The following is a 25,574-nucleotide window of genomic DNA, read 5'->3' as shown; positions in this document are numbered from 1 at the left end:
CCATTGTTGCACAAAGCCAGGACTTTTATTTTTTTTTAAGATTTTATTTATTTATTTTAGAGAGGAGAAGGGAGGGAAGAAGAGACAGAGAGAGAAACATCAATGTGTGGCTGCCTTTCACGCACCCCCAACTGGATACCTGACCTGCAGTCGAGGCATGTGCCCTAGACTGGGAATCGAACCAGCAACCCTTCGGTTTGCAGGCCAGTGCTCAATCCTCTGAGCCACACCAGCCAGGGGTCCTTCCGGATGTTTCAATACAAATATGTGAGGGAATAAATAATCTCTTAAACTTAAAAAGAGCAACCTCTATTTGAAAAACACACAGGAACAATTTAGATTGGATCCCTTCACTCTCAGAAATGAGACCAAGTTGACCGAGACCCCTGGGTGATGCCTCCCAGGCTTTGTGGGATTGAGTGAATTTGGTGTCGGGGGGCGCAGCATCACTTCCCTCAGTCATTGATGGTTCTTTGCATAGGGGATCTGTGTTATACGGTAAAAACAGGCTGACACGGACGGGGTCTCCTCCATCACACAGGACACCCCCTAGAACAGACAATACTCTTGCAGCCGCTGTTCTCAACACGGTGCTGTTTCCACTCCCAGTTGTTTAATGTGGGGGATGGATGGCTTCACTGTGTACACTTCAGAAATAGTCACCGTAGCGTTTCCAGGGGTGAAATCTCAAGTCTTTAGTCAGATTCTCTTGGGAACACATATCTTAAAAAAGTTAAGAGTCATTTAGAGTATGACATTCAAAATATATGTGTGATGCATCAGTATGACTGGAACTCGGCCAAAGTTAATAGTAGTGCTGGTGAATGAACAGAGACATTTACCATAAGTTTAAATAAAATAAGGTAAAACTTTCTATCAAACAAAAGTAATAATATACACTTGTTGCCTCGTTTTGGATGAAAATTAACATAGTTTCACATTGTGACTTTCCTCTTATCAGAGACTCCTGAAGTGAACAGTAACACAGATGAGAAACCTTGGTTGTGTAAGTTCTCTTGGTTTCTTGGAAATAGCAGATGTCATTTTCTTAGAGCCCACCCCCAAATGAGCATGGCTACCCACTCACATTGTTGGAGTTTCAGAGTAGCAACTGCTCAACTTTTATAAACCTTCTTGGTTCTCAGCGATGGAGCGGTACTATGTAACAAAGCACACTCACTTGGGCGTCTACTATCATTATCATAATTATACTATTATCGTTATTTTCTTATTTACCAATTCTTTTGAAAATGAAAATAAAGGTGAGATGGCTGGCGGGGTTGGGGGGCGGTAAATGCAGACAACTGTAATTGAACAACAATAACACAATTTAAAACAGAAAAAAGGAAGAAAATACAGGCGGGACAACAACCCCACTAGGAAGAACACTGCTTAGAAGCAGCTTCGGGAAGGCCGCTGAGGTTGGGACCTCCAGGGGGAGCGAGAAATCTGGGACCGCTGTGCCTTCCTTCGCTCCCTGCAGGGCCCGGAATCCCCGGCCCAGCCCATCCGAGCGTCCCACCCGCCCAGCCCCAGGCGAGCGCACGCCCGCGAGTGTCCCCGCCGCAGGTCCCCCAGCCCCAGCGCCAGGACGCCGCCTACCGCCCGGATCGGAGGGGGCGGGAAGCGGGCTCGCGTGGGGGTGGCGAGCGCGGGGGAGGGGAAGGGAGGGGGCGGTGCCGCCCGGCCCCTCGCCCCGCCCCCTCCCGCCCCTGGAGAGGCTACACAGAGGGGCGCCCACGTGCCCAGGCCGCCTTTTGCAGCCCTGCGGCCAGGACGCTCCTCTCCGCGCGGTCCAGCCCGGCGGCGGTCGGTGCTCCAGCCTCCCGAGCCGCGGGACACGCCGCTCTCCGACCGCTCAGCCTCCACCGCCCACTAGGCGCGGCCCTACCGCGGCCCCAGTAAGTTGCCGCGTCTCCGGCCTCGCGCGGGGGCGGCAGGCTATGGGGGGCCTGGGCGCCCGGGCCGGGGCGGAAGGGCTGGGGCAGGGGCGTCGAGGGCTCCCTTCCAGCTGCGCGCAGCTGCCCGTTGTCCGCGCTCCAGCGACGATGAAACGGGAGGCCAGGGGCTGCGGGACAGGGCTGCCGCCGCGAACCCTCGTCCTGGGGCCGCGCTCTGGGCAGCGCTTCTCCCCGTCGGGCACCCGAGGTGTCGGGGTCTGGGCGGGCGCGCCAGTCGCAGGAGCTGGGGGACAGCCTGGTTTGGCGACTCCGCGAGGGCCCTGTAGCCACTGTTGTCACGAGGGTCCCTGGGCACCCCTCTCCGGGAGAGCAGACCGGGCCCCCCCACTTTCTGAACACCGATGGGTCCCTGAAGTCGTCTGCTGCCACCTTGGGTTCGTGGGTTAAATGTAAAACACCGCTTAGAGTTTGGGAAGCCTTTTCACATCTTAGACCTGCCCGGGACTGGTAGGCCAGGTAAGGTGGCCCGTCGTGGTCCGGTGTTTGGGATATGTTTAAAGTAAATGGGTGCAGTTTTAAAACTGTTTGAGATGGGCTGTGCCTTTTTAAAGCTTATCTCATGCAGTCTTCAGCCTTGAACTCGAAATGCCCTTCCTGATGCTTAGGGAATCACGAGGCCCGTTGCCAGAGCAATGTTCCTCCAGAGAACTTGACCACCTCTGTGGACACGACCTCCAGTCCGTGGAGTAACGTGTTGCAGAGTCTGTGCCATAGAGGTATTGAAAAGAAACAGCTCACAGGTCGTCGTCTGGAGGGAAACACAGCCTAGATCTCGAGTTAAAATTGTTCAGTCTTTCACGTATTTATGCAGAACTGCCTAAAAGAGCATTTAGGTGGCAAGACTTAGAGGACTTAACGTGGGGACGTGGTCAGATGTTATTTCAGCAGAGCTCTCTGAAGTCGCGGCTGGGGGTCTAGCCTGTGAATTTAGAGTGTAGGGGTTCTCTGACTGTGTACCTTCTCATTCTTGCCCCACCAGTCTTCAAAACTTCAGTCGCCTCCCCACCGCCCTGAAAATTAATAATAATTATGTCCTCAGCAAATGGCGAACATTTGTATTTGTGGTCTTTTTCTAGGGGATGTACGGGGTGAGAATATTCATGATATACCTTCTCGTGGTTGGCTTTCCCCTTTTGTCTGGCTAAATCCTCCCCCCCCCCCCCTTTAATGGCACTACAGGTCAACACGAAATGATTTCTCAGTGCAGAAGGGCATAAGCATTTCTTATTCCTCCTTTTACCAAAAGGTTGTTAATCGGCCACTCTTGATGGACTCTGGGAGGCCACGTCATTTGTTAGGATTTCTCAGTTTCTCCCTTGCCCCTCTCGTGGTTTCCACTGTGCCTTGATTAGGGAACGTCATTTATCTTAAGGCATCCTAATCTTCTAGGGTTTGCCAGGGCCTCGGAGACCAGCGCAAAGTCTGGGTGGTATCTGTCAGGATTTGGTTTGTGGACTCCTGGGCCGCTGGCGCACGTCAGCAGAGCCCTTTATCACTGTCCGGAGCTGGTAAACACAAAGAGAGGCTGGCAGGGGAGATCTGGTAGCTGCTGGAGTTTAAAAAATCTAGACTACTCGGGAGTTTTCCATCTTGTAGTCTCCCCTGTTTTTGTCATGTGAACACAGGCCTGAGGAATTGTCAGGCTCATGCTTTTTGCTTTCCACGGCCAACCTGCTTATCTTGGCAGGGCGAGAGCCTGGTCCCCTTCCTGGACGGCCCAGCTTCCGTTCTCGTCCCCTGCTTCCTTGCTGAAGTTACTGCTGTTTCCCCTGGCTCCTCTGGCCGGACCTGGCGCCCCCATCTGTGGCCATTTCATCTGTATCCAGCCCACTTTTTCAAATGGGCTTTCCCTTCGAGTGTTCCTTTGGTGACTTCTCTACTTAGCCCAATTTCGGTTTTCCCTGCTGTTTTGTTATGTTTGCTTGCTGCTTCATATCTGTCCTATCAGAAGTGCATGCATTTTTTTAAATGTTCGAAGCCACCTGCTGGTTTTATTTGAGTGTCCTTCAGTGACCAACTTTGAGCACGGAACCTTGAAACCACCCTGGCGCTGCTATTTATTTCCCCAAACATGACATGAACACATGGATTCGAAGGACCTGCTTTTTATGCGCGACCTACTGGATGTGAGAACAAAAGCACTATTTCTGAGGCATGCCTGTGCTGCATATCTCAATTAACCCTTTGATTTCAATTATGCGATACTTCTTGTCTAGGTGGTTTTGAAAATCTAAGTGGTTAACTCAATTCTGCACCTTCGATCTGAGTATTCAAAACCACACAGATAAAGCCATGGCCTTAAAAAAAATGGAATTGTTCTTTTCATTGTCTTCTGTTTTAATAACTTTTCCTTCTTCCATGTAACACAGTGTGTGGCCCACAATATATTCTCTGTATGTCTTCATTTTGACTCAGTGCCGCTGATTGCAGTCATTTGAGAAAGGGTGTTATGTCTAGCTTCAAGTGTCTACTTTTTCTTTGCAAATCAGTGAGCCCCCACTCTGTGCCAGACACCGGACCGCCGAAAGGAATGTGTAGCTTCAATTTTTGAGGGATGCCACACTTAGTTTTACGTTCTGTAAACCTTCGAGGGATTTTAAGAGTAGATTTTGCTTTGTTGTAATTTTAGATGAAGTCACAACACCTGTAAACAGATGGTTTCAGTACTGCCCAGCCCCCAAAACAAGTAATGAACGTAAAGAACACACTCATCCCTGACTTAACGATGGGAGTACCTTCTGAGAAATGCAGCGCGAGGCGATGCCACTGTTGTGCGGACATCACAGAGCGCACGCACACTGTCCTGGAAGGTATAGGCTGCTACACACCTAGACCACGTAGTATAGTCTGCAGCGTGTTGCTGCACAAAACAACAGGAGACTAAATCGTGATGAAATCAGAGAAAACGATCACGAGACAAGACAAGAGGCTGCTGCCAGTGTAACGAGGCATACTGCTTGCAGCAATTTTTTTTTTAATAAGTAGAAAGAGTACACTCTAGAATAACGACAAAAGTATACTATAGTAGATATACAAACCGGTAACACAGTTGTTTATTACCATTTTCAAGTATTCTGTGCTGCACATCATTGTGCGACCGGTAGCACAGTCCCAGCGCCGGCACAGGCACCTAAGTAACGTGTTGTGCCCTGACCATAGGACGGCTGTGCCATCGCGAGGTGATAGGAATCTTTCAGCTCCCCTGTAATCTCTCAGGACCGCCCTGCAGATGCGGCCCATGGCCCATCTTTGACCGAAGCGTCGTTAAGCGGCACATGCCAGTGTATGAAGATGACTGAAAGATGAAAATGAAAGATGAAAATGACTGTGTGTGAAGATGGCTACTTACTACTCCTGCACACGTGCTTGGTGTTTCTGTTTTAATGGTGGTGACAGATTTGCCCCGATGCTTCTCATGTTTCCCTGGAGTTGCCTTTCTGGCTGTTGTTTCAGAAGTGTTGCCTGCGGCTGTGGAAGTGTGGTTGATGCCATTGGCAAAACCAAGCCAGCAGCTGCGGATTCACTTCCAGCAGGCTCTAACTAGTTTACCAGGCTCTAACCAGCTGAGTTAAGATAATCAGAGCATGATTTACCTATTAACTTTTCTTGTCCAACTTGGTAAACATAACTGTTACATATTAACCTGTGGAAGCAAGCAGTAGAGGGTTGTTTTTCATGTGGTTCTGGGACTCCTTAAACTTGAAATGCTTCTGTAACTAATGGCTTCCACTGCCCTTGGTGTTGACTAAGATTTTAGTTAGTGTGGTTTGTGTTTAAAGGCTGGCTTTGAGTGTGTGGGGTCACATCTCTTCCGTTCTTATTTAGACTTTAACTTTGGATGTCTCTCTTCTAGGAATTCTGTGGTTCTCTGTTTTACTGGAAGTGCACAGACATAAGAGATTGTTGAAAATCTTGGGGTTCTTGCATCCAAGATGGAATCATCAAGCTAGAGTGTCCTGTGTGATGATTTAGTGCGGCCAACGTCTTGTATTTAATTGTATGCCACCTCCCCACCCCACCACAGAAAAAGGAAATAAATTAGAAAGCAGAACCCACACCACACGCCCACTCCAGTGCTGCACACTGGCCCTGCTCTGTACAATGCAAGCCTCACCTCGGGTTGGGCAATGGGGCGGTTGACATAAGAGCATTTCATAACCTTTTTCCAGGAGTAAGGGGGGGAGGGGAAGAGACTATTTTGTATTCATTTTTGGAATATTTTGCAAACAATACACAACAAAGAATTTTTATGGCCCTTGTTGATTCTTGCTAGTTTTTCCCACAGTTGTGGGGGAAATTCTTGTCTTTCCTTAACCCACTCTGGTTTCATGGAGGCGACCTAAGTCACCATACAGTTAAAACCCAATGCAGTGCCGTGTGCGTGGTCAAAGCCCACTTTCTTCCGAAGGACAGCGAGCCATCACAGTGGGCAAAGCTTGATGTCACTAGGAGCTAGACAATGTTGCGATTTAGTTAGATGCTCTCTTTATTATTATTATTATTATTATTATTATATATTTTATTATTCTACTTTTGCCCATTTATTTTTTTTGTCAGATATTAAGATCATTGGATCTGTTGCACTTTTTTAAAAAAAGATTGTTCATTCAAAAAGGCAAGTAATAAAATAAAGCTTAAAGCTCGCCTTTTACACCTCCAATGCCTGCGTTGGCGCAAAGATGTCAGTTGGTACCTCGGACATAGTTAGTAGGTAAAGGTTGCTGTGAACGGCGTTTCCTTGCCTTGGCTCTGGGTGTCTAGCTGTCTTGTTGGTAAATGGAGACCATGGTGCTTGTCACTGGTGGAATTAACAGTTAGTGCGTGTTGACCCCCAAGGAAAAAAACGAGATCCCTTTGCATGTTCAGCCTTATTTCTTTACTTCCTTAGTCTGAACTTGGGGCAGATTTTTCAGAATGCAATTCAATTTGTGCCTTTAAAAAATCACGCTAAAACCTCTAGAACTTGGAATACATTTGTGTGCTGGAAGTGGGACATCATCTCTGATCACCTATGATGTATATTTTCCCAAAGCATGTGAGTGACATGTCCCTCCTTCCCCGCCTTCCTGCTGCCTGATTCCTGAAAGAAGGTATCTCTTTGGTGGAAACAATTGGATTTGATTTTTGTGAAACTAATAGGCAAAAGTGTACAGTAGTTAGCAATTGTATGAGCATCCAAATTAGTGAATGCTGTTTGATATATTGGGATTCCCTTGGAATAGGAAATATGACTCTGGAACTTTGATTCTAAAAATATCCTCCGAGGTGTTCTATTTGGAGTCTCCCATGATCAGCGGTTAGCGAATCCTTTTGGGTGAGTACGGGTTGTAGATATCTAAGGCCCAGACCTAGAGTCTGTAGAGAAGCAAAGAATAAGTAGCTTGGTCTCTGTTCTCTGGGCGTTGACCACCCAGTGAAGGCATTGACAGTACACACAGTGGGAAGAGAACGCTAACGACCCCATCGCATGATACGAAGAGCAGAAGGTATCAGGAGGAGAGAACACTCTAAGGTTCTCTTCTTTTGGTGAAGTGTCCCCACAGTGGAGCGGTCGGTCATCACTGTTCAAAACCACTGCTTTTCTCCCTCCTCGTGTTGCTCTTTGGAAAAACTGGGGTCACTTGGACTTCAGTTCTTCTGAGCAGTTGCTCACCAAAATTTGCATTTTGGAGAGCAGTGATACTTATTAATACTTTGGTAAAATTGCTCATTGTTTATTACCTTGGGCCTCTAGAAAACTGTGACAGTTAACTGAAAATTCAAACTATTCTATAAGGTCTTAGAGAGCAAAGTTAAAGCACACTCAGAGATTCTGTTTGAGGTGGAAATTGTTATTTAAAGAAATCCTGGGGTGAGTTCATTTCTATGAGGTCCAAATCACTGTGCAGTGTTATTGTTTAATGGACCTTAGGTGCTCGGAATTCCATTAATCCTAATTCTTTATTTGCAGCACGCTGCTGTCATTCCATTATTGGTTATGGAATGACCAATAAATACTATTAATTTTAGGTTCTTGGGTTGAGTGGTAGATGGATATTCACTGTATTATTATTTTATAATAACCTATGAGTAAATTAAATTTTAAATAAATTTCTCCTGACTAAATTAGTAAATAAAATTTTACTCATGTCTCCTTTGTGTTCTTCCTTCAAGTGGAGAACACCTATATTGAACCAAATTTTCCCCTTTTCTTCAGAAGAACAGAAATTGCTTTTTCCTTTCGGAAATTCCCTTTAGGCAGGCATACCTTTCCAGACCACCACAATAAAATGAATCGTAATCTTTTTGCTGGTGGAAGATCTTGCCTTGAATTTGTAAAAAACGCAGTATCCATGAAGCGCCATGAAGCGAAGGGCAGTAAAATGAGGCGGCCCTGTACGCCCTTCTGTAATGTTCCTGGTCTCCTGAGGCAAAGGGTGCCTACTGTTTTGCATGGGCTCGTGGTCCACAGGATGTTTGCAGCTTACTTAGGTACTTAGTAGTCCTGATAAAGTTTAAATGAAAATGTCCTAATAGTTTGTATCAACTCCGGTTTGAAAAGCCCGTGCTTAAAAAATTCAGGCTACTCTGTATAGGCCCTTTTATCAGCTTTGGTGATCATATTAAACAACCCAATTTTATACTTGTATTTGAATCCAACAGCAAGTTGTATCTGGCTTTGCTAATTCTGTGTAATTTGAGTGATTGTTTCAGAGACATTTTCGTGAGACCTAGAAGGAGCCCTGGGTGAGTTTTGACAGCCAATCCTGAGGCATCTTTAACATTTAAGAGTGTGGGGGCCACATGAGGAATTTACCCGTATTCCAGGGCAGCCAGGGCGAGAAAATGAAGCCACCTCGGCTGTGATGAATCAAGCCAAGTTGAGCTTGCTATTTCAGCATTTAGTTTTGAGATGTTGCATTGATCGGACTTTTATGAAGGAGTTGACAGAAGGCGTCATAAATTCCATCTAAGTCCAAGACCGGCTGAGAGATTAGAGTGCTCATCACCGTACAACAAAACGGTGCTGCGCAGTGTTTCCGAGAGTCCCAGCTTGCAGTACGTGCTGGGCACCGGCTCTGTGCCTGTGTGAGGTTGTGCCAGGTGGTGCATGAGATGCTTCCGTGGACCACAGGTCAGTCCCTGTCGAGCTTCATGGTGCTCAGAGTTACTTTCCTGCCAAATGCTCTTCTCTTTGGCTTGTTAATCTATATTATGAATTTACAGTAACATATCAGGGGGAGAGTTAAAGGTCATATTCTTTATAGAATCATACCAATACCACAACGTGAGACCCATGCAGCTTGAGCTGTCTCAGAAATGTCACTGTGCAACTCTTAAAAGAGAGGACACGTGAATCAAGTGGGAGAAGGAGGGAGTCAGGGTGAAAAGAAGAGATTGCATTGACTAACCGTTTTCTAAGTTTCATACAGTTTTCATCAACTGCATTTGAACTAGTGGTACTTCCAGCTCTTTGATGTACCTAGGAGGAACGCCTCCCCTTTAAGTCTGATATTCTCTCCATTCCGATTATGTTTATGCTTCTGCGGAAGGAAGAAGATCCACACATTTACACATCAGATGCCCCTGCCCCAATAATTTGTGTAAGATTTCTGGGAGTTCACGATGCCCTGAATGCCAACCAGTGGACACTTAGGGTTTCAGGAGCCCAGGATGCGACCCCTGCAGTTCAGAAGCCACTCCATTGCCTGGGAAACCTACCTTAGCAGAGAACCCTTTGGGGCAGGGGGAGGCCTCCGTGGTCATACCCCTTCCGTCTTGGTGACGTAAGGCGGCTCATGGCCTCCACAGAAGAGCGGAGAGCGTGCTCAGAAGCAGTGTGACTCTGGGGGGCCGGGAGTTACAAAGCCTTGGCAACGACACGTGATGACCTTCCCATTTGTGCGATGGTGGGGGTGTTTCCCTGGCCTCAAAGGAACACTTTGCACTTCAATTGTCTCCAGTGTCACCACCCTTGTGTCCTCCAAATTCTCAGGTTCACAAGTTTCTCTGTCTCCCTGTGGGCCAGGAAATAAGTTTGATTCAAAGTTCAGCTGAGATAATTTTAATTAAGGAGTTATAAATACATACGTATGGAAATGGAAAAGAAATGATGGATAAGAATAGTCAGTGCCCTCTTTTCTTCCGTAAAATTGGAGCATCTTTAGAGTGACATTTGAAATCCAACTTTGCAGCTCAAGGTCAGTGTGATATGGATCTTCTTGCAGCATCACTGCAGAGCGTGGTCCGTTTTGAAAGTAGAAAATAACCCTCAGCTTTTCTTTCTTACTCGTCATGTTGATGTAATGATGTCTAATGAATACCAGGCACAGCAAGCAATTTAAAAGTTGTTTTCTCTACTGAAATTCTTATCTTTTGCAAGACTTGCCTTGTAAGTGGTTAAGATTTGTAACGTTTTGTTGCAAAACAAAGCCCTCTATAAATGCATTACATTTGTGACACTGTGGTGGCGTAGGTGGAGTTGGACTGGGTATGCTGTATTCATCGAGAAAACGGCACAAAGCACATTTACATGCCATTGAGGAACAATAGTGGGTGCTGATGACATTTGTACTATTACAGCTTGGACAACATACCCTGGGCTGATCCCGTTTTAAGCTCTTGTGAAACTTAGAATGTCACCTTTAAAGTGAAATCACTTTTTTTCATTAGATGGTAATACGTGAATAAGGGCTTAGCGTCCTGGACATGTGGTTGTACCACTGTAAAAATGGTGAGACACTGTTGTGATAGCTGGTTTCATATCCCTTACTCTAAACTTAATGACGAGCCCTGGCTGGTGTGGCTCAGTGGATTGAGCGCCGGCCTGCGAACCAAAGCGTCGCCAGTTCATTCGCAGTCAGGGCACGTGCCTGTGTTGCTGGCCAGGCCCCCAGTGGGGGTGCGCGAGTGGCAACCACACATTGATGTGAGTTTCTCTCCCTCTCCCTCTCTTTCTCCCTCCCTTCCTCTCTCTGTAAAAATAAATAAATAAAATCTTTAAAAAATAAACTTAACAATGCCTTGCAACCTGTCTTTGGGCAATTTCTGAAGCTTTGGAAGGTTCATCTCTAGTCTGTCTGGCTGGGGACAGTTACCGAGTTGCTGGCACGACGTGTGTGCCAGGCATAGTGCTAAGCAGATTTGGAAGGGAAGCAGGCTTCTGAGAAGAACATTTTAGAGTTCTCTTTTTATAGATTAAGAAACAGGTCTTAAGACATGTAACTCTTCTGAGGTCAGGCAGCTAGGGGCAGAGCAAAGGCCTGAGGTCAAGCATTTTGACTTAACAAAAGCACTGATTCACACGTGGCCATTCTGCTTTTTGGAAAGTATATCATAATCACTATAATATACTACGTATATGGCAGGAATCTCATAAATGGGGATAAAATGCAATTCTAACTGAAAAGCTGTTAGATTTTAATATTTCTTAGAAATTAACATTTGAGTAACACACTTGAGCATAGGACATTTGTGTGATGTTAATTTTTTTAAGTGGCATGCATTTACCCCCTCAAAATGGAAAAACAGAATCTTAACCTAAAGTAAAGACTGCACATATGGGTTCTAAGCCATCTAAAGTCATTAGGGTTTAAATCTCGTAAGTGGTGCTTTTAAGCAAGTCAGTTCTGTTTGGAATGCTATTGTGCTATCTTCTTTAGAAAGCTGTTTGAATTGTTATTTTTTCTGATTATCGCAGGTAACAGATGGTTTGCACTTAGTTCAGTGAACCAAACAAAAAAAAGAGCAGACTTTGCATAAAATTTCTGTTGATAGTGCATTTTGTCTCGCTGAGATGGATCATGTGAACTTTCTGAATAATGAATAACATATTTACATTATTCTGGTCTTTTTTGCTACAGAGCACAAAAAAATGTGAGGGTGAACAACCTAATATTGTCACTTTAAACGTTATTATAAATTCGAGTATTGCCCTATTCTTACTGCATTGCTAACTCTAGGTGCGCCACCCTCCCCGACCACGTCTACAACTGATAAATTGTCCCAGTGACTGAACCCTGAAGGCACCATTTTTTCCACCGAACTACTGGAAATAGTATTAAATTGATTTTTATAAGGATTTTGAGCCTTTAGCAAAGCCTCAAAAACCCACAGTATTTCTCTATCCCAATTTTGAAAGCATGTAGTATAGTCGTGTTCTAAAATCTGGCTTTCTGTTGATGGCCCATTGCCGGCCTGTTCATAGCTGTTGGTTAACTTTTGTGCGCAGTGGTGAAAGGTAGAGGTGACAGTTGCATGAGGCAGGCGGGACGGTGTCACTAGAGTAGAGGTAGCTTGACTGGTGATGAGCGCAGACACCAGCTGTAGTTGGTACCCATGGAAATTTCAAGTTCAATTGAAAGACTCTTCTGTTTTAAGAATGGGCCTGTACTTCATCACACATAATTTAATGCATTACATATTACACCAGGGGCATCAGGAAAGTTAAACTATATAATTTCACTTCTAACTCTGTATGCAGGAGTCACAACTCAAGCCATTTCCAAGAATTTGAAGAAAAGTGCTCTGTTAATTGAGCTAAGTGTAATGTCCCTTCAGTGAAGTAGAAAGAGAAAAAAGAATGCAAGAAACCCTATTCTTTTCTCTTTTCACCTTCAAAAAAATGATCTATGTAGAATAATGTTTAAGGAGGAGAAAGTAATTTTGCTCCAGTGTTCACCTCAGTGAAACTTGTACAGAGATTATTTCCTGAACTGAATTTTCCACATCTTTAAAGGCATTATGGTCAAAATCGATAGTTTTAGTAAATCATGGGATTCTAGGCTCAGAAGAAGCTTACATGCTCCTGTCCTGTTCTAGAAGAAAAATAGCAAGCAGCCCATTCTCATGTATTATTCCCTAGGGTTTCCCACCAAGATCCCGGTGACATCTCTTCACACCTGGTCTGCCGCTGCTCACAGATGCTAGAGACCCTGATATGGAGCTGGGGTGTGCCTGGGGGTAGCCGCCACTGGTGGCTGTTTAAGATAATTCAGCTCATAATTGAGAGAACATTTGCAGCTGGCTCCAGGGCCTCTTCCTCCCCCCCCCCCCCCCCCCCCCCCGCCTCTCATTTTTCTTCTACTTGGAAGTGCAAATGCACAAACTATCCAGTTACACCGGAGCCTAGCGCTCACCAGAGACCCAGTTATCCCAGCTGCGCTCTTGTGGACCATGCTCTGGGTGTCTCCCTTAACTATCTGCTGTCCTTGGCATGTAGGTTGTGCTTTCTCCTTTGGATACAGTCAGCCTTGAACAGCATTGCTACATGCACTTGGCAAAGGCACCGGGGCGCACGCCAGGGTGTGTGGGGCACCACACGTCAGCACCCCCTTGGCAGTATCTTTGCTTTCCTCCTCTCCCTTCTTCTCTTCCTAAACCCCCTTTCCCTCAGTCCTGGCTGTAAAGGCGAGGTTGAGGATAACTGTCAAGGTTTTCAGGGTACAAAAGCAAACAAAAAGTGACTCCAGGGAGTGACACTCTGTGACTTTTTAGAAAAACCTGTTTCCCCATCCTGTTTGCAGTATCGCAGTAGCTGCGTGGAAGAGCACTTAGTGGTGACTCTAAAAATGGGCCAACGCTGTGCTTTCCAGAGATGCCAGCCTCTCTGTCAGTCACCACCCCCAGTCCTTGCTTCTCTGAGTGACTTTTAAATGGAGCTAGAAAATGCTCAGCTCATAATTTAAATGTAAGTAGTATATTTACAGCTTTACAAACTCCTGTTGTTATCAGGGATTGCATTTGGTATTGTAAAAATCTTTCCCAGTGTAGATGCAGTGAATTAGGCGTGTACTAGGTAGTATCTGTCTCTAAAGCATTGATCATGTATATATTTAAAAAACTATTACACTTAAAAAACATCTGGCAGGACATAATTTAGTTCAGTGTTTTAAAGGGTAATAACCATTTTACGAAACCTTCATGTTTCAAGGCACTGAACTCTGGGGGCTTTACAAAGCCGAAACGACAACCCTGCCCACTGAAAAAATTCCCCACTTAGAACTTATTGTTGAAAGTTAGAATTTAGAGAGTTGGAACTGATACAAGTGCCACCAATGTTTATGGCCCTGCACAAGCCACCTCCCGACAGACTGTGACAGACAGAACCAGTGCGTTCAGAGCATTCATTGTTGCCATTCTTTAAGCAAATGAAACCTTTGGCTCAATGGCCCAAAGGTGAACTTTTAAGCTTTCTAATTTAATTTTTCTTTCTTTTAAAACATATGGCCACTGAATAGTTATGGAATGCCCACCAAAGGCAGAACTTTGCTATTTCCTTAGACACTGACAAATAAAACAGGACATTTTTTTTTTTAGCTCTTGGAACTTATATTCGAGGTCAGACTTTCGGTGTCTCTGTACCCAGGACAGAATAATAAATGATATGGCCTTTTTTAGTGCAACATAGTAAGGAATGGTGGGGAACTGTGGAGAACCCGAGAACAGTCCATTTTAAAAATACCGTGTGCCCCAAAACATACATTCGGAGCTGGCAGGAGTGACTGAGAAGACATTTATAAAGAACCCCGCAGCGTCCTTCCCAAGGTGAAATAGGAATGTAGCCCAGAAAGCCTATATCTTTATTCTAGATCTGTTTAAATATGTCAGAACACACTGGTATAAAAAGGAATTCCAAATACCTCTTCCCGTCTTAAAAATTCACAGCGAGGAAGAGACTGGGTGAACGTACAGCAGCTGTTGATGGGCGCTGACTCCTTACAGCTATCTAATTTTGGGATAACTTAAGATTTTTGGAAAAGTCTTACGTTTCCCAGATTTCCCTCTTCTCTGAAAGGCACTCTGAATGGGAGCAGAACTCAGTTTTGCTCTGTAGAATGTTCTTCTCCTGCTTCTTGGATCCCTTATTCATCTCTCAAGCTAGCTTCACTCTCCTTTCACTCATCCAAAAATGTTGTCTTCTAAAAATGATCAAATAAACCTCCTCTCCAAGATTCTATTTTTTCAGATTATGAGCCCCAGCTGCCTGAAGTCCTGGAAGCATAGCAGTCCTGAGGGTAGAGGCAGTGGAGACGGATATATTTCACTGCAATGAGGAACAAAAAATGTCCTGTTCGTGTGTGGTCTGAATATCCCCAGTGCTTAGCATTCTCACTGTCTGGGCTAAGTGGGTAAGCGACAGAGCTTTTCTGGGCTCGTAGGAAGATGTTTTATGGGTGATGGAGAGGTGCATTGGTAGAGCTGTTATTACAGGTATTACCTGCTATTCGGAATGAAATATTCCATACAGGGGTATAGGAAAAAGGAGAAAGAGGAATTGTAGTCGTTAACACTAAAATAGACTTGTTGCATCAGATGAACCTTTAAACTTAAGAAAGGTTTGCCAAATCAATATTTATTTGATCTGAATGGTGGATATGTAATGATGTAATGCCCCTTGACACTTTTCCAAAGTCACCAATATTACAAGGACATACCTGTGGGATTTTTATCTTCTGGTCACTGGGAACATGACTGTGCTTTTGGGGGGAAGAGGATGTGGAGTTGGGCGGAAGGTTTCGGACAATGTGGACTTCGGTGTAAACTACCTGTTATCTGACTTCATTTATACGTATGCAGGGAGTCACGAAAAACTTAGTTTCTAAGTTACAAAAAAGAAAGAAATCATAAACCATAGAATGTGAGTTGGCAGATACCTTAGCTAATGTGAGTTGGCAGATACCTTAGCTAATACCCTTCTAACCAAACCTGGTTGCAGAAATTTCTGGATCACGTGTTCTCTTTTTAAGACAATGACAAATCGGACACCTTTAGAGGTGGGACACTTCTTTTGGGTAGGAATACTCTTCTATTAGGGAGGTCTGTATTTTCTTGGTTCGGTATCATACTATTTTACATTTATTTCCTGTATTTGGAGTTTTTGTCTTCTAGTATGTGGATGGATAGAGTTGTCTTCCTACACATTGTCATTCACACATTCAAAGGAAGCTATCATCTCTTCTCTGTCTTTCTTTTCTTGTTCGTTTATTCCTTAGAGCAGTTCTGTCTCACAGATGAGAAAAGCGAGACTCCAGTGGCTTGCCCAGCACCTGGCTGGTAACTTGAAGCTTATGGGCCAGACTCCGAGCAGGGTTCCCTCTGGGGCCTGCTCCATCCCTGCTTAGTGTGCCTGAGTACTTGCAAATTCTTTAATTCCTCTTCAAGTCAACATGGTTTCCATGGCTCTTCTGGTCTCTCTTCACTGTACATGCTTGGTTAGCATTCAAGAAAAAAGATGGTGGCTACTGGCCAAGCATGCAAACATTCAGAAGGATTTGAGTGGCTGCTCTGTGCTGGGTTCTCTGTAGGTATTTGGGACGCCAGTGAACAAAGCAGTCAAATGAAGTCCCTGCCTTCTGGAAGCTTCAAGTCTGAGGGTTTATACTGGGGCCCAGCCCCCTTCCCCAAAACCAGCACCCAAGAGGAGTTTGGAATAAGGGACTAGAGTGGGACTAGCGGAGTTTGTTGTTGAGTTAATGCAGGAATTCTATAGGCAGACTTCAAATGATGTGTTAAATATACATCTAATATCTCTCTTAGTCTCCCCTTTTTCATCCCTTCAAACAGATTCCTTCTGTTTGTGGATTAAGAAAATAATGTTGGCTTCAACTGAATTATACCAACTTATTGGCAGGCACAAAATGAGGCCCTAGAAAAAAGTTGTTAATAGAAGGAAAAGAGCCTGATATTTTCAGAGGCCATTTGAAATAAAATCTGAGCAAAATTAAAACACACAAAAAAATGTGATTTGCAGGTCCAGAAGACTTGTGTTTTGAATTCAGAAATATTGGGGGAATTAAGAATATTAGGTACTGCAGAACCCAAGAGAGGGATAAGGAATGAACTAGACAAATTGTAAAATGAAAAAAACCTTTCAGAAAATCTTATATATTTTAGGAAAAGCAGTGAAGTCTTCAGCTTTTATATTATATTAAAGCCTTCTTTAATATAATCATCACAGTTTTTAATTAAGTCATCACAGGTTTTTCTAGCTAGAAGAAATGAGTTTTAATATGTGTTAGAATTTTAATACAGACATAAGTTATGATGTTTATCCAGTTATTTTTATTAGTCCTTACCTTTTTACTTACATTTTAATGGCTTATATTTTAATAACTCATACTTATATTTTAATAACTATTACACTTTCAGTATTAAGATAGTGATGGTTTATGGATTTGAAAGGTTAAAGTCTGTTGGAGATGAGGTTTTAAAGTTCCAAAGTCTCCCAGACTTTTTTTTTTTTTTCATAACATCTGGATAATGGCCTTCAAATTATCTTTCATTAGCGGTGCTCAGCTGCCAAGAGCCTGAGAAGAGCCAGAGTTCTGCATTTCTCCTTGTGGCATGGAGGAAAGGGCAGGGGCTTCGGAGCTTCACAACCTTAGGTTCAGAGCCAGCTCTGTGACCTTGAGCAAGTTACTTAACATCTCCGAGCACCAGCTTCACCATCTGAAGATTGGCCATGTCCCCCGGGGTGGCTGGGAGGGTTAAATAAAATAATGTCAAGGGCCCAGACGTAACAGGAGACCAAAGAATGATCCCAATTACTTCTTTTTATTTTCGTGTCCCACATTTATTCCTTTTTCCTTATTTCTTCTGTCCTTCCTTCTTTCCTTCCTTTTTTTTTTTTTTTTTTCCTCCACAGCATTCAAAGCTGAAGGCACAGCATCCTGCAAGTCTTGAGCGTGCTATATTGGAGCCGGATGATGTGATCGTGAGCTAACATTGGCTCTTAACCAAGCAGGGGCGACAAGTTTCTTTCCTTAAGGCATGCTCTGGATAGGATTTCAGCTCAGTTTAGAGTGCGTAGTACATAGCTGGACCATTTACTGGCAGAGAACTTCGTGTGCTTCAGTCGCTGGGATGTGGTTAGTTAACACTTTGCTCCTCAGCGCTCTCTGCTTCCTCAGTCCGGGGCTCTTCATGGGAATCTTTGATCACGGAAAGAAATGTAAACTTCATGCTTGTCTTTTTAGATGGTGCACACCAATCAAAATCTTCAGTGGCTCTGACGAAAGTGAACCGTTAGGGAAGAGAAGTCGTGTGTGTGTGTGTTTAATTGAGAGCCTTCATATTATGGCTCTTAAAAGGCTACTGACCGTATTATAGCTTATTCTGGAGAGTCAGACAGCCTTGATTTTGTGTCCTGGCTTTGATACATGCTAGCTAGTATTTGACCTCTCTAAGCTGTGGTGTTGTGATTTGTCAGCCGGAGACAGTAACGGACCTGCCCCCAGGGTCGTCGGGCACAGGGTCAGCTCTCAGCAGTGGCAGCAGGAATACTGTAAAGGCCATCGTGGCGATGGTATATTTGTGTACATACTGTGAACCTATCTCGTTCTGGGCACTTACCAGGACTCTCGTTCACTGTTAAATTGGTGGTTGAAGTCTCTTTAAGCAGTATTAGTGAAAGCCTCTCTTCTTTTACATTCCTGCTGCCATTTTCTCTTTCCAGGAAGGGAAGCAGAAGTCGCCTGTCCCTGAATCCTGGTCTTCCAGCTCTGCCCCTCCAGGTCAGCCTCCACTGAGGATGGGACCCACCGGCCTCTTCTTTTGCCTCCGACCCTGCTTTATATATATACACTAGGCTGTGGTCTCATTTCTGCTTCCTGGCAGCAGGTCTCTCATTAGCATGGGGCGCCTGGATCCGCTTGGCCAAAGAGGAAAGCCCCAGGCAAAGCCTTGAAGAAAGCCCAAGTCTTTACTTGTGTCCGTGCCCAGAACGGCGTGCGTTGCTAGCATGCAGCCAGTTGCAAAAGGAAGAAATCAAACCCAAATGTGAAGGCACAGTTTCTTAATGCTTTTGTTTCCCAGATGAAAGTGTTTTCTGTCAAGCAACTTCCTGGGGGAGAGAACACCCAGTGGGCATGCTCTGGAAATTGTATTTGAAAAGTCCTTTGAGGTTACAGAATATCACTGAGACTATACACTAATGACTATAGTGGCCACACAAGCTGGGCAAGAGGAGGAGAATGATGCAGGCGATACCTGGGGCCTTGGAGACTCAAACCCTTGCTAGTCATAGAGAAGCAGAGCTGAGCGTGTGTCCTTGGCCCTGAATATACTATGCCACCCTGTTAATGGCCAAGAGGAGAGACTGGGCAGGATTCTTACTGCTTCATCACATTGGCTCAGATGATATAATAAACGGGACTGTTTGTCCCAAACATCTGCTCTTGTTTTTACCTGGGCATATCCATAACCACCCAAAATAAAGATTAGCTTCGTTCGCAGCCTCCCTTGAAGGCTATGTCCAACATGCTGATTAGCTCATAAACTGAGTTTTAAATTTCTATAATTATATTTTTTCACTTCTATAAGTTATATTGAGGTGTTTTTTTTTTTTTTTAAGAAAACCTCCCTGGCTATTTTGGTAGTCTCTTGTTTTAATTTATTTTTAAAATTTAATCTTTCTTCTTAAAATTTTTTCTACATGATTATTCCATATGCTTGTCTGGTATTTCTAGTATCCAAAGTCTTAGGGAGTTTAAATCTGTTGGTTGTTCCCATGGTGGTTTATTTTGTATGTAGTTGGGAATTTTCTACTGTGAACTTAATTTTAAATTGAACTTAATCAGTGAGAATCCTGCAGGTGTGAATAGGGTGGCCTTTCCTCCGCAGAGGATTTGCGTTTGTATATATAAATGAGCTAAGAGAGTAAAGAGTCCCTTAGGTGCATAAAACAACTACCCACCTGAACCAGTTAGCGCCTTCGTCTTGCCCCGGCATAGTCTTGGTTCCAGCTCTCTCACCTTGAGGAGGGTCTGAGGCTTTGTACTTACACAGGCATTTATTCCCTTCACATTAATGTAGCATCCGCTGCTTTGCTTTTATCTCACTCATTCACATGTATCCTGCCTGTGTCTGTCTGTCTGCCTGCCTTCCTCTCTATGTGCATCTGTCTGTCCGTTTGTCTCTGAGTCTTTGCCTTGGGAAAGTTTCATTATTTTCTGGTGAGCTCTGTTATATTATGTTGTAATTTATCCAGGATTTTGTTGTGTTTTTACAAGAAAGCTCTTCAGAATACACAGCCTACGCTACTTCTGGAAACAGGAATCCTCGTGTACTTGTTGAGAATTAGTGGTATGGGTATATTTTATCGTTTTCAAGGAGCAGTTATGAGGGGACAGATGTCCTTGTACCCAAAAGATGTAACGGTTCCGTCTACTTGCAGGACGAAGCCTCTGGTTTCTCAGGTCTCCTGACATGTAAAAGACGGCATTGTAGAGCCTCCAAGAGCCTCTGAGGTCAGCGTGCTGCTCTTTGAGCATTAAGGGAATTTCTGTGTTAAGAAAGAGAACTTTGTTTTTCAAATGCAAAATCAAGGATTTTTTTTTCCCTCTCCTTTAAATGCCTCCACTTCTTGGATAAAGAGGAAAAGGATGTGTTTATACAAAATCTCTTGGAAGAGAAGGGTGGGATGGGGGCGAGGATGGACGGGCGCCCGCCCCTTCAGTCTCCCTGGGCTCCCCCGACCTGCCTCCCAGGAGCGAGCTGGATGGAGAACCACTGTGCAGAGGTTGTGCGAGGGCCACCCAGTCAGTAAGGAATCGTTTCCTCTCCAAGCTCTGCAAGGCGCTGCGTGTGGACATGAGGAGTCGGAGATAGAGTTCGGCATGACAAGCCACGCAGTGTTCTCGACAGAGCACCAGGGGAATGGGCGACCTGGATCCTCAGCTGTCCCCTTAGCTGTCCATGTGCCTGGCAAAAGTCCCTGGGCCTCCGTTGTCTCCTTTACAGTTAAAAGTGCAGGACTGGCAGTCCATTTTATTCTCAATCTTTTTTTTTAATCATTTTTATTTTTTAAAAATTTTTTTAAGATGTTATTTATGTATCTTAGACAGAGGGGGAGGGAGGGACAAAGAGAGTGAGAGAAACATCAGTGTGTGGTTGCCTCTCACGCGCCCCGCACTGGGAACCTGGCCCACAACCCAGGCCTGTGCCCTGACTGGGAAACAAACCGGTGACCATTTGGTTCGTAGGCCGGTGCTCAACGCTCAATCCACTGACCCACACCAGCCAGGAATATTCTCAATCTTAATTTCTGTGCATCTACAAATCTTTTTAAGGAAAAAAGTGGCTTTTATACATGGATTATTTTTGGTGTTCCAAGACATGAATGTCAAACACGTCTCTGATTTCTATTATAATAAGATAGGAACAGCCACTGCCGCCCATTGAGTGCCCGCTCTGCAGTGGGCACTTCACATGTATTTTCTCCTTTGACCTTCATAGCAGCCCGATGAGACCGACTTCATTTTACCAGTGAGAACATGAGGGCGGAGAGGGAAACTGCCCACCTCCGAAACCCCAGCTCCTTCCACTCTGGATTGCTTTTAAGAGTCGGTTTTTATCACCAACTCTAGGGTCAAATGAATGTGGGTGGTAATATTATCACACCTGATTCTCACTAGAACTTTTGAAGGCATTTACTTTTGCATGAGGGCCATCTTAAATTTATTATTTTTTTTGATGACTAGAAGGATGAGAATTGTTTTGTTGTCATTGCCGTTGTAAAGGGGCAAATGAAAAGCAATTTTCTCCCCTTCCCCCTTTAATCTCCAGTCTCAGGAATGAGTAAAATAATTGGCTGAAGTGTTTATGCATTTCTATACACAGGCTGACTTTCACATCTAACTCTGATTTTTTTTTCTAGTCTGTTGGTAGCAGGGAAAAATACAGAGCCACACTGTGCCACCAGGAACAAGTTCTTAACACGTGCGATCTGTTCTCCTGTGCTTACTTGCTGTGTTTCCTGATATATCCTGATAGCACTTTAACATTTAGAAATGGAGAGATTACCAAAAATGATCGATTGGGGCAAGAGTCAAGGATGACTCAGAGCTCAACTCCGTCCCTGTGTCCAGATAGTTATAATTTAACATGGAACCATTTTCCTGCATATTTTCCCACATTTTTGCTACATTTGTGTTATTAAATTTATCCTTTTAGCCTACCAGGGAAGTTTGCTCTGACTTTTTAAGTTAAATGCTGTCCCTCCCTGGAGATCTGACATGTGCTGGGTTCTTGGTCTGCCCCACTAGAAAGGATATTTTGGTTGTATTTCTCTACTTGAGGGAAAAGGAAGTGTTTAGAAATCTTCAAAAAAAAAAATCAAACAAGCTCTAGAATATGGAAGAAGGAAGTGGCCCACAATCATAGTTGCAGTTACTAGTAGTTGCGTATTCTCCTGATTCCTCAACAAGTTATCTTTACACTCACAGAAAGATGTTCCAGAGCAAGGACATGACACAGATAAGGGTTCAGATGTAAGGCCTGTGGGAGTCGCAAGCCCTGCGGGAGGCACAGTGCTAACCTGGAAGGATGTGTTTGCTGGGGTTTTAACTCAACAGTGAGCTGTTGTCCTTCCAGTCGTCGAGGTAGAATTCTGTGGGCTTCATCAGTGATTGGGCGCATGTACACTCACGCTGGGAGTCCCACAAAGCAGCTCAGTGGTTCTCGAGCCCTGGGTGATGAAATGCCACTTTGCTGCCTGCAAACAAGGATGTTCCTGCAAGCGGGGTTGCGTGACTGTGAGAGATTGTTAAACAAACTTGGTCTCTGCTGACATAAGATACATGAAGTGGGGAGGCTGGGTAGTGAGGGTTGGGAGGGTTCAGAGAGTTTGCACAAGCTATACTTTTTGGTAATAGTCACAGAATGTTTGTCTCTTGGTGACAAGAAAATCAGTTGCTTTTATACCTTAGAATGTTCCGCAGTGACCAGCTGGCAGACTCAGTTTTACAAAGCAGGCTTATAAATATTCACAGAAAATAAGGATAGAGCTCCATGGACGGTTTGTAACCCTCCGAGGTAAGGCTACTGGGTGAGAAGTAAAGACAAACACAATCAAAATCCCCATCGAATGCTCAGTGTGAGGAACAAGTTGGGCGGGTACAACAAAGGCTCCCAGAGGCTGCCACGGGAATTCACTGGACGTGCTCAGGCTTAAAAGATGGGGGAATAAAGTGAATGGTACGGACCTGTGAAAAATAGCAAAGGAATGTTTGAGTGGAATCTCTATGAAATTTAGTCAAGAAGGAGAAAGGAAAGGGGAAACCCAGTGCCATAGCAATAGGTGACCGAGGGGAGGCAGAGCTGCTAAGTCCCTGTTTTGCCTTTGTCTTCACTAGCAGGGTGGCTGTCTCACTAGAGGACAGAACATGTCACTGAAAGGGAACCCGGAGCCCAAACTGGCAAGAGGGAGCCTAGCTGCTCTAAACTAGTTCCCAGTTTCAGGCCCGGGTGAATTATATCTCACAACATTAAAGTAAGTTGTAGTTACGAGTCTGGAGTCACCACCTGGAGTCTTGGAGGCGCTCAGAGGGACGAGAAAGGGAGCAGAAGAAAGGAAAGAGGCAGGTTTCCTTATTTTCAAACGGAGGCCAATGTAGATCTTAGAAACCACTGACCAGGGAGCTGGATACTGTTCACCAGCAAAACTCTAGCCATTTGTGGAATGCAGTTGGAAAAGAAATGACCGATTTGTTTTGCGTGAATTCAGCAAGAACAAGTTCTGCCTACCAAACTCCACACTCTCTTTTTACGTGGTTATTTGATTGGTGGATTTGGGACGTTTAAATGTAATGTATGAGGACTTTGGCAAAGCATCTAACACCACGTGTTATGATAACCTTGGGATAAGTTGGAAAGAAATGTGGGTTTTTCATTAGTTGCATGATGTGCCCAGAGTGTTGATTAATGGCTAGACACCAGCTTAGAGAGAGCCTTAGTGGCTTGCCACGATGCTCTGTCCTTGGCCCTCTGAGGTTTAAGCACATTTATCATTTACTTGGATTAGGATAGGAGACGTGCTTGTTAAATTGGCAGTGACATGAAGATAGGTAGGATGCTAAATACATTGATGGATGGATGGATGGACGGACTTGTATTAACACATAATCCCAACTTAAAATTCTGGAATTAGGTTTTAAAATAATCAGTGAAACAAAATTGAATCAAGAAGACCAGTGTATATAAATATCTTTGAGAAAAAAAAAGACACCTGAGGGTTTTAATGGACTGCAAGCCAAGTATGAATCATTCATTCACTGAGCAAATGTTTATCTCACTTCTGTCTATATTTTAATTGCTCTAAGTACTTTGAAAATGCAAGAAATGAATAAAATATAGACTTGCTTTCAAGAAGCTGTTAGTCTAAAGGAGTGTATTAGTTTCCTAGAGTCGCCATTAAAAAAATAAATAAAAGTACCACAGACTGAGTGGCTTCAAATAAAAATAGTTACTGTTCCAGTTCTGGAAACTCGAAGTCTAACCTCAAGGCATCAGCAGGGCCCAGCCCCCTGTGAAACCAGTGGGGAGAATCCCTCGGGGCTCTCCTAGTCTCTGGTGGTGGCCATCAAGCTTTGGGGACCCTTGGCTGGCAGCTGCATCCCTCCACTATCTGCCTTGGACATCACATGGCACTTTCCTTTTCTTATAAGGACACCATACTACATCAGGGCCCACCCCAATGACCTCGTCTTAATTTGATAACAGCAACCAAAAAGCCTTTTCCGAATAGGTGCCCGGGTTTAGGACTTCAACTTAACTTTTATGGGAGCACAGTGCCTCCGAAACACATTCATCCAAGCAGTTCGACTCCAATCCCAGTGAAGAAAAAGTGCCGTAAAAATGCCATGTGTCGTGGGGACAAGCGATAGGGAGACCTTACTCAGCTCAGGGGAGGGGGCGTCCGGGATGACTGGGAGCCATCTAGTCCAAGAGGAGGAGTAACTTTCTAGGAAGAAGAAACAACTATGCTGAAAGCCTGGAGGCAGTTAAGAGGCTTAGAGTTCTGAGAAAGTCAGGAGGAAGCCCAGAATACCTGGAGGGTGTGAGCAGGAGGCAGAAGATGGGCAAAGGAGGCAGCAAGGAGCGCGCCTGTCTTAAGGTGGTTTGTGGTGTCTATTCAAAATAAGACAAAAAGAACTAATAGAAGCATGTAGACTGGAGGAAGATAATAAGCAAAGTAGACTAGTTTAAAGCAGCTAGGTTCCCTCTTGCCAGTGTGGGCTTGACCACATCTGCAACACTTTGCCTTGTTGGGAGTGTCATTGAAAGTTAGTGTTTTCACATGTGGTTCTTGTTCTTGGAGTTAACATATTTTTTTCTGAGAGGAAAGAAGTCTTAGGATGATAGCCACTTGGGACATTTCAAATGAAAAGACTTCCATCTTTGTTCTTTGGGCAGAATGAGGCCGATGGGTAGGAGTTGTTGGAGGGCTTCGTGCAAGAAGAGGTCTTGTGTTAGTAGCCATGGGAGCTACACAGAGAAGATGATACCTTGAGACTTAGGCCTGCCCTGGCCCAGGGGGGATGAATGGCCACCTCTCAGAGATGGAAGGAATTCTGCAGTGGAGGTGAGGTGGGGAACCATTTCTTCTAAGGTCTCCTACAAGAGGCATCCACTAGGGTTTCAGTTATGAGATGTTAAGATTTCTAAAATGCATTCACACGTATTCCATAATTAAAAAATTAAGGGCATTAACAAGGCTTTAAAATGAAATGTCACTGGGGGATTATTAAATAACTGAACTCCCCGGAAACTCTTTGTAATGCAGTGTTACAATATATGTCAGTGATGTCTCAAGTAGAAATACCTTTGCCGAGTTATTCCCACGCACGTGTTCTT

The 25,574-nt window shown here is 44.4% G+C and overlaps 1 protein-coding gene across 2 annotated transcripts in view; it reads left to right on the top strand.

Annotated features, from left to right (window-relative positions):
• The first annotated feature begins 1,750 nt into the window (after positions 1 to 1,750).
• The window catches only part of SLC7A2 (solute carrier family 7 member 2), a 55,270-nt gene continuing 31,446 nt past the window's right edge, over positions 1,751 to 25,574 (top strand). For both annotated transcript variants that reach the window (XM_053916413.1, XM_053916412.1), the window contains exon 1: positions 1,751 to 1,901. The gene's annotated coding sequence lies outside the window, so the exon portion shown is untranslated. The remainder of the gene's footprint in view (positions 1,902 to 25,574) is intronic.

The sequence above is a fragment of the Desmodus rotundus genome, chromosome 13 (genome assembly GCF_022682495.2).
Source record: "Desmodus rotundus isolate HL8 chromosome 13, HLdesRot8A.1, whole genome shotgun sequence".
Classification (NCBI taxonomy): domain Eukaryota; kingdom Metazoa; phylum Chordata; class Mammalia; order Chiroptera; family Phyllostomidae; genus Desmodus; species Desmodus rotundus.
Note: the sequence above shows the minus strand (reverse complement) of the source record. Positions and strands in the feature narration are given on the sequence as shown.